Source organism: Manacus vitellinus, unplaced genomic scaffold (genome assembly GCF_001715985.3).
Source record: "Manacus vitellinus isolate BGI_N305 unplaced genomic scaffold, ASM171598v3 scaffold_26_pilon, whole genome shotgun sequence".
Taxonomy (NCBI): Eukaryota; Metazoa; Chordata; class Aves; order Passeriformes; family Pipridae; genus Manacus; species Manacus vitellinus.
The window spans coordinates 3964641-3973258 of NW_021939960.1; positions in this window are offsets into that span (position 1 = coordinate 3964641).

Here is an 8618-nt window from a genome sequence, read left to right on the forward strand (position 1 = left end):
GGAGTAGCCTGTGTTCCCAAGAAACAAGCCCACGAGAATCCAGCTGCTGGAGTGGCACATTGGGTTATCAGCTACAAGAATTACGAATTGAGAAGTGGCAGTGACTCGTCTGCACAGCCCCAGGTAGGTCCCACTTGACAGAGGTGGGCACAGCATCGGGTCAGGCTGGTACCTGTGCCAGTTTGATCTCACTCCTTCCTCAAATGCAAAACAAACTTTCATCTGTTTGTACCATTTACCTGAAATGGGGGGGATGTATCATTAAAAGTATTCACACTGTTTAGGACTTGGTTGTAAGGTAATATGAGACTGAGGCAGCATCACAAAGGGGACCAAGTGCCTTGGGAACACTTGCATTGACGAGCAGTTCCAAATGTTTGTGTTGCATCAGCTCTGCAAATGCTTTTTGTTGCAGTGCATAAAAGATACAATACCTGTCAACATTAGCTTTGTAAAGAGAGACGTTTTCTTCTGTTGACTAATTATCCAGTGAATATATTCAGTTTGAAGAGACACTTCAATAATTTAGCAGGCATGTGCCAGGTAATATAGGAGCTTTTGTCTTACTGGTGGCATAGATCTTCAACCCTGTGTAACTCAATCTCTGGCTTTATGTATTCAAGGAAGTGTTTGGTATAGCTCCTGTATCAAGTGCCACTGAAAAGCAGGCCTAGATAAAAGATTAAGGTAATACTCTCAACTGTGCATAGGGAAGGTTTACCCTTTACTGCCCAGTGTATCTTTTGCAGGCAATAACTGCTTTCTATGTGTGAGGTGTGGATATCCTGAGATGCAACAATGGGTTTGTTGTAGCAATAGAAAAATGCTGGAAACTGCATGTTAAATACCCCATCAGCAAAGTCTCTAATTCTTGATGGTGTATCAACAAATGCTTTGTAGTTTGATACGGAATGCTTTGTGTCATTAATGTTTCTTAAATGCAGATTATTGATTTGCTGGACCAGATAAGGGGAGCGATGTTCAGTTCCTCTCAATGCTATGAAGCAAAACTCCAGTGATTTTTTCAGCTCCTCCTGAGGTACTTACAGTTATGCCAGAAAGGTTCAAATGTCCTTTTCTGACCCACTGTCAGCTCGTTCAATCACCTTCCTCTGGCAGCCTTCAACAAAAGGAGATACATTTTGTTTAAAATAGGTCATGATTATGTACTCAGTAAACTGCACAGATAATTCAGTAGCTCAAACTGTTCTCAAAGGACTAAAACTAGAATTCAAATACAATCCTTACAATCTTTTTTTCTTTGGAAGGACAGCTGTTTGCCATGCTCCTGCTGTAACACAGGGTGGGATTTATATGGACTCAGGTATCACTTAGTGACAGGTAATTGCCTTCTGCAGATACCTGACTCTTTTCCTTGGAGGTCTCCCTTTTCTATGTAATGTTCATTCTTGGTCTGTTGCAGACAGTAGCTGGTTGTTTAAGCATTAATGTTTAATTATGGAACAGTATCTATATAATTATAAAGAACAAATTTACATCTGTTGAGTGTTGTCAGACTTCAAACATGAGCATGTAGCATTTCAGAAACACATTTACTGGACTGAAACAGCTTTTCACAGAACCACAGAAAGATGGGAGATGTGTATTTAAAGAGAACAGCTTAGCAAAACCTTTTTCATTGAACCCTTCTCCTATAGAGCTTTTGTTCAGCCATAGGCTGCGTGATGCAGTTGGAGTTGTTCTGTAGTGCTGACCTGTGTCTTTCTCGATGGCTGAGGTCATCCAGTTCATCATCTGAGCACTTTTCTTTGGTGGTCCTGCCAACAGCAGTAGGGAGATGAGAGAGATGATTGAACTCTCCAAATGATTCTGAACTGGCTTGGCCCAGGGAAATGTTCACCAATAGTAACCTACTTGCTCCTAGTAGGCCTCTTGACCTTCATGGGTAGTTCTGTCAGGACTACCCTTCTGATAAGGAAACAGAAGAACTGTTTTTTCTTCTTGGAGGCTGGTGAAAATGTCCTTTGAGGTAGGACTGACCTTGGCACCCCGAGGCTGGCAAAAGGAAAATCATACTCTAAGAAGCAGAATGGATTCCTGGTTTAGTACTGATCCATATGCTTCACTCACGAGCTTGACTTGACTTGAAAAATGCAGATCGACTGATCTGTCAGCCTTTGTGTCCTTCTGAGAACGCATGTAATACATGCCCTCTTTATTGTCTTACCCTGTTCTCTAACTAAAAGCATGATGTGGTCAGGAACTGGTCCGTGTGATTTAGCAGGAAATGGGCTGCCTTTGTTTCACTTGTCATGTCCAGCTGATGTCATTGTCCTGTTGCAATGTTGGGGACATCGTGTTGCTGGCAACTGCCTGTTGAGCTGTTGATGCTTTTCCTCATCAGCAATGACTGCGATGCTCCAGCTGATGGGATGTGGGTGTTGGACTGTCGGGAACCTGATGGCCTTGCCCGAGTGAGCTTTGACCTTTGCAGTCTGTGATTGTGCTGCACTTCTGTGGCACATCACAACTAATATTTTTTTGTAAAAGGCCATTTTGGGCTTTTTGAGACCATGCAGAAGCTGGAATCATTCACATTTCAGTCCAGGGAAGTGTGTTTTTCTTTTTGAATACCTTTCCAGGCTGCATGGATACACCTTCTGTATCCAGTGCTGATATGTTGGTTTGTTGTCCTGACATTTCAATTGTGTTCCTATCCTGTTCAGAGCCACTGATTCAGCAACGAATCTTTGCTGCCTTGTGTTTGAATAGAGTAGACATGGTAACTAGAGGGCTCTAAGAGTTTCTAACGAAACCTTTAAAGAAGGTTAATTACATACCATGCCAATATTTGTGTGTGTGTGTGTATGGTATTCTGCACTTGCCCAGGTTCATTGTGGGCATTAAATACCTTCTAAAAGTATCACAGTTGGAGGGATGATATCAGAGTCTGTATTAGTAAGGTCTAAAATACAGCAACCTGGAGAAAAGGACCATCAGGTCAAGAAGTGATCCCTGGGTGAGACCCGGGTGTGGTCACCTGTGGGAAATTGGATAAAAAGGGCCTGGCTGAGGTCTGACCCAATGCCATTGATGTGTTCCAACTCTGGAGTCACTTTTTTTTCACTATTGAGAATGTCTGTTATGTCCATACAACTGTGTTGTACATCCCAGAGATGAGATATCTTGTTTAATGTTCTTCTGTGTCTTATTCCCTAGCTGGACTGTGTGGACAGTTCCTACTCAGTTTGTACTACCAGTGTCACGTGCCCTCCCATGAAAAGGTCATGGGATGTGGCCCTGGCAGCTCTGGCACAGATTGTTAGAAGCCTTCTGGCATTTTCTTTTTTTAAATCAGAAAATACCACTTAGTTTTATCATAACAGCTCCACAAATATTTGGCCAAAAAAAAATAATTATTAATGCTGTTTCAAAAGGCCTGAAGTGAGCTTCCTTCCTTTAGAGAACATTAAATGATTTCTTGCTCATTTTCAAATGTAGTTTTATGTTTTTCAAAATGCTAACTAAAGTATGAAGTTACAATTAATATTTCCCAACGTACGACATAAAATTGAAACAGCGAAAATATTTGTTTAACTATTTTGAGATGTAAGTTTTGCAGTTTGACTCAAATGGAATGTTTTTTTCTAAAAAAAACCTTTTTTAAGGGAGGAAAACCCTTTTGATAATTAAATCCCAGCCTAAGAGAGATGGGACAATATTTCCATTACAGAGAGGCAGATTTTCTGTGCGGGAATTCAGGAAGGGAACAGTATCTTTATTGGAGGTTGTGTTTAGCAGGTGGTGATAAGTGGCTTTATCTCTTTATCTTTCTCTCCCTTCTCCCCATGCTCTGTCTTTCAGATATGGGGATACCTGAGCCTGTTCCTGAAGAGACTCTTCCTCCATGGCATCACCAAAGGCAAACTTGAAAAAATGGTAAGTATTTTGGCCTCCATATTTAATGTCCTTCTGACATCACCTAATGTGTCATAGCAGGAAAACGTTTGCTGTATCTCTCTTTATCTTACAGCTCCTGTTGCCCACTGCTTACTATCAATGGAGGAGTTGTGGTAGAAAATCCAGATAGAAACTTCTGCCCCAGAAACTAACATGAGTTGTTTGCTTTGTCCTGGTACTTTTCTGTTTCTAACCCTTTATCGTCCCTTTCCTACCTTCTACAAGGTAAAGAAGAAACTGAGATCAGCTAGTGAAGGGTTTCCTGGATTTGTTACATGATTTAGTTGCAATGTGAAGATCTGCACTTTTCATTAGTTATTCATTAATAGGCCGAAGAGCGTCGTCCCTGTGGTTGCAGGAAAGGCAAGGGTTACCACTGCTCTAGGCCAAGACATTACAATACTGATGATGACAAAACTATTTGGCATAGATGCCAACAATGCCAGAAAACAAGCCACCATCCTAATCAAGGGCAGTATTTTCATTGCTCAGAAAGCCAGCCCAGCTCCCTGCTGTCAGACTGTGACAATCCCCAGCTGGCAGCCCCGGCCAGCTCGGCTGTGTCCCCGGTGCAGTGTCATTCCAGCTCCCCAGAGGGCTTTGCCAAGGCTGGATAGAGTCTGTACACACACAGCTCCCAGGACTTATACCTGGATAAACAGCACATCACAGATCATGGAGGAGAAATTCCCCAAGAGCAGAGTAATGAGTACCAATAAATGCAGGTTTGACCACTCAAGGTGGGGGCATCATGGGTTCACCACTGTGCCCCTGAAGCACCTTCCTTGCTGATCTGGTCCTTCCTGGTCCCAGACAGGTGGTTCATCCCTCCCCTCTGACATGCACGACCTGCACAAGGGCATGTGGAAGGAAAAGTGCTGGCTACTGTGCTGCAGCTGAGCCTCTCCAAGGAACTCATAGGAAATGGTAATGGTGTCAAGGAAAAATGCACAAGTTCTAGTTGGCAGCTGCAGGTGTATGAGCAATGTGATGGCACAGCCTCTTAGTTTCATTGGCAATATTATGTCTTTATTTTAATCTAGACTTATATCCAAGGCTTGCAGTGCAGCTCTGCCTTCCTGTGGCAAGATCCTCCAAGGAGTTATGAGCTCTGCAATTTCTTCCCTGAGCCTCTTAGTTTTCAGGAATCTTGTAGCTGTTACCATGATTCAGTTTGTGCTTTGTCATGGCACAGACACACAACTTTAATTTTGCCAAGGGATATCAAGTGGGAGGGCAGGAAGATTTGGAGAAGTATAACTAGACTTCTAATGGCATTTCCTTTTGCCACAATTTTTAAAATATGCTTGTGGTCCAGCAGAGTCGAGGCAGGTGTCCCTTTTATTGTTTTCCCAGTCCCAGAGTTATCAATGTCCATATCCATGTGGCATCTTATTATGTTCTTTTAATGCAGGTTACTTGCACATCAAACCAGATCATTCTGTGCCCACTAGAGCTGGTGGTCTGATTGTGTGTAACTAGTTTAGCCAGCAAAAGGAAACAGAGTTCACTCAGTTCTGAAATATTTCAGAAGAGGAAATAGTCCTATTAGAAAATTCCTACAGAAGCAAAAGCCTATTCAAAAAGCAATCCTGATTGGGAACATCCTCTACTCAACTGTGTTGTTAGAAGTGGCCCAAAGAAGGATAATTTTTCAATTCCTGTTGTGGCAGCAGCTCTGGGTTAAGCAATGGTTACGGTGTGTTCAGGGCACCAAAGCAGAAAATCTGAGACCACGGGCCCAGATGCAGAACTTCCTGCTATAACCTAAACCAAATGCCACTGAATGCAGCTTCCCTCAAGATCTCCCAGCACTGCTCCTGTTCACAGCCTAGCTGGTGGCCAGCATCCAGACTGAGCATTAGTAAAACTAACAAAGCAAACAGTTCCCACAGTAGATCCCTCTCTCTCCAGCTAACTTATTTAACTGTGGAGCTTCGAAGGGGGATGTTTCTTCTGCTGTTGTTGCAACAAGCAGTAAGTGGGTATCCATGGCAAAACTGAAGGGCACTGCCCTACAGCAATGAAGTCTTGGCTAAGCAACTGCAGCAACTGAAAAAGGTCAGAGCTCCACTGTAGCTACATTATAAAAATAAAGCCCATCAGTCTCCTAAGAAATGAGGGAAGTTGGCTTTCTGATCAGACCTGGCATGTCTCAACCCAGCTCTCCTAAAGACATCAGTGAAAGAAAGGGAAGTGCTCAAACAAGTATATAAGGAGAGTACCACAGAGCTTCACTACCAAGGGAGGGACAAGAACAGAAAGGACTTTGGGGCTTTGCAGAGGACAAGAAACAGGGAACATTTCCCCTGCTACTCTTTCCCCATCTCTGTCCTGCTCTTGTGCTCTTGAAGGTATAACTTCCTGCCACAATTTGTTTTTACTTCCTTCCTTCAGGCAGGGACTATTTCTACATGGTTTTGTGCCTGGATAGTCTTGCAGTGCCACCTTCTCACTTTCAGTGGAACCCAGGACACTCGGTTTGCTGATCTGCAGCTGCTCCATTCCAACCTCTTGGTTAATGCTGCTGAAATCCACCAGAAGGAGCCTTTGTGTATCAGTTTTGCATAAGCCTCAAGGAATATATTTACATGCAAGTAAAACCCCAGTGAGTTCTCTTAACTGTGTTGAATTATCATAAAATTAATCTTCCCAATCTGAATGAGAATAGGATGCTCTGGATTTGCAATACAAATCCTATACCTTAAGAATATGGGTGGTTGTATACCCGCTGCTAAAGATGACTTTTCTCCCAGCCTCCTCATTGATTGACCAGTGTAGTTTTATTTCTTAATAACTACAAAGGACTAAATGTCCCCCCACAATAGCATGTATCAGATACGTGTTCCCCTTCTTGCTTGCAGTTGGCTCTTGGATTTATGCTAAGCATTGTCCAGTATTCCTCAAGGCAGCTTCACACTTTGAGATATGCCTGTCTCTGAAGGAACTGTCTTTGACCAGAGAAATTTGAAACATTCTCTTCTCAGGTACTCGTGTTGTTGTAGTAAAAGCAGGAGAAGGTGTCATCAAACTGGCTCAGTCAAGCTCCTGCAGATTTGATCTGATGGCTGGATTTAATCTGTTGGTGCTTTGGGGAGCATGATGGCTTATCACAAGAATGTGTGGGGGGAAATATAAAAAAATTAATTTACTCACATAAAGTTATCCTTACTCACTTTCTTTTCTCTTTCCCACTGTGTTTGTGGTAACAGCTCATCAGACCCTGCGTTTGCAATAGCTGTACCATGAGACAGGAGATCTCATTTCCCGTCCTGCTTTCCAGGGTGTGGCAGAACTAAGGCAGCCTCCCCCAGCCACACCAGTGGGACCAGGGGGTTTGTGGTGCTCACCGAGTGCAGGTTTAGCCCTAACTTCTTTCTTGTTCTGTTCTGCCTGTAAGAGAACTCCTGTTCCTGCCTCTAGGAAAGAAGAGGAGCTGGGATCTCTTCTTTGAGAGATGTGAAGCTTATGTTTTTCCCCCGACCAGCGAAAGCATCAAGAATTGAGATACTGCTGGTTGCTTTTGAGAACTCTGCAAGCCTTGCCCTGCAGAGGAGCTGGAGTCTGTTTGGATGATTTGAATCTTTGCCATCATTTGGAGCAGAATGAAGCTCTGTAAAAGGACAGTGACTGAGTGCCAACTGGGTTGTCATTAGCTCGGGCGGCCCAGGAAGCAGCTGATGTGCAGTTTGCGGTGGAAGTCATGCAGACAGAAGGGGTATGACTCAGTGGTGGAGAGGCCCCGGCCTCTGGCTGGAGTCCGACCCCAAAGGTGTATTCCAGGCTTGCTGTTGGGATGGATCAGGGACAGCTGCGCATAATCCATCACTGCATGAAACACAAAAGCTCCACAGATTTCCATGGGACTGTCTGTTTGCAGAAGGCTGTTAATGCCACAGTGATGTTGGGTGCTGCTGGCCCAGTTCCATCTTTTTTCCCACAGTAATCGGTGGAAATGTGTCCTAGTCTTGAAGTCTGGTGCTTTAGTCCTGAAAAGCTTAATGGCTTTCCTTGGCTTTTTGTTTTCCCCCTCTCTTTTATGAAGCATAGGGTGTTTAGAACTATGGAAGCAATGCAAGAAAAATATTAATGAATAACTACGGAGTGCAGACATTAATGCATTCCTTTCTCTTGAAATAACTGGCTTTTCTCTGTGGGGTCCATAAAAGAAAAACGTCTGCAGTTTGAACCTGCTGTATAGAAGCCAAAGTAGATGGTGATTTAGAACTTCACTGGCTTTTTTTGCTAACATGTTACCTCTGCATTTATCATGTGGCAAAAAATCTTTTTCTCTGTAAAATGATAAACCTAAGGCATAGGGGCAGTTCTTGAGGTTCTGGGAGATGGAAACCATGAATGAACAAGGACTTCTGGGACCCTTTTCTCACACCCCAGACTCCAACTGATGTTGGAGGAAATAAAGCATTGCAAGTGTTCTCCAGCAATGGATTCTGAGGTACAAAGTAGCTTTTCAGGTTTTGTTTTCCTGCAGTTATGGGCAGAGCGGTACAGGGAGTGAATATGGGGCTGTGCTACAGTAACAATACCCCAAGGTTTGAATCACAGGTCAGGGCTGAAACCTACAGGTCAGGTCAAAGGTAGTGGCACTTCACAGTCTTATATTTCACAGTAGGAGCTGCCTGTCCTTTGAGGGACCAAAATGCAAAACGGGGACAGTGGAGGAGAATCCCTTTGCT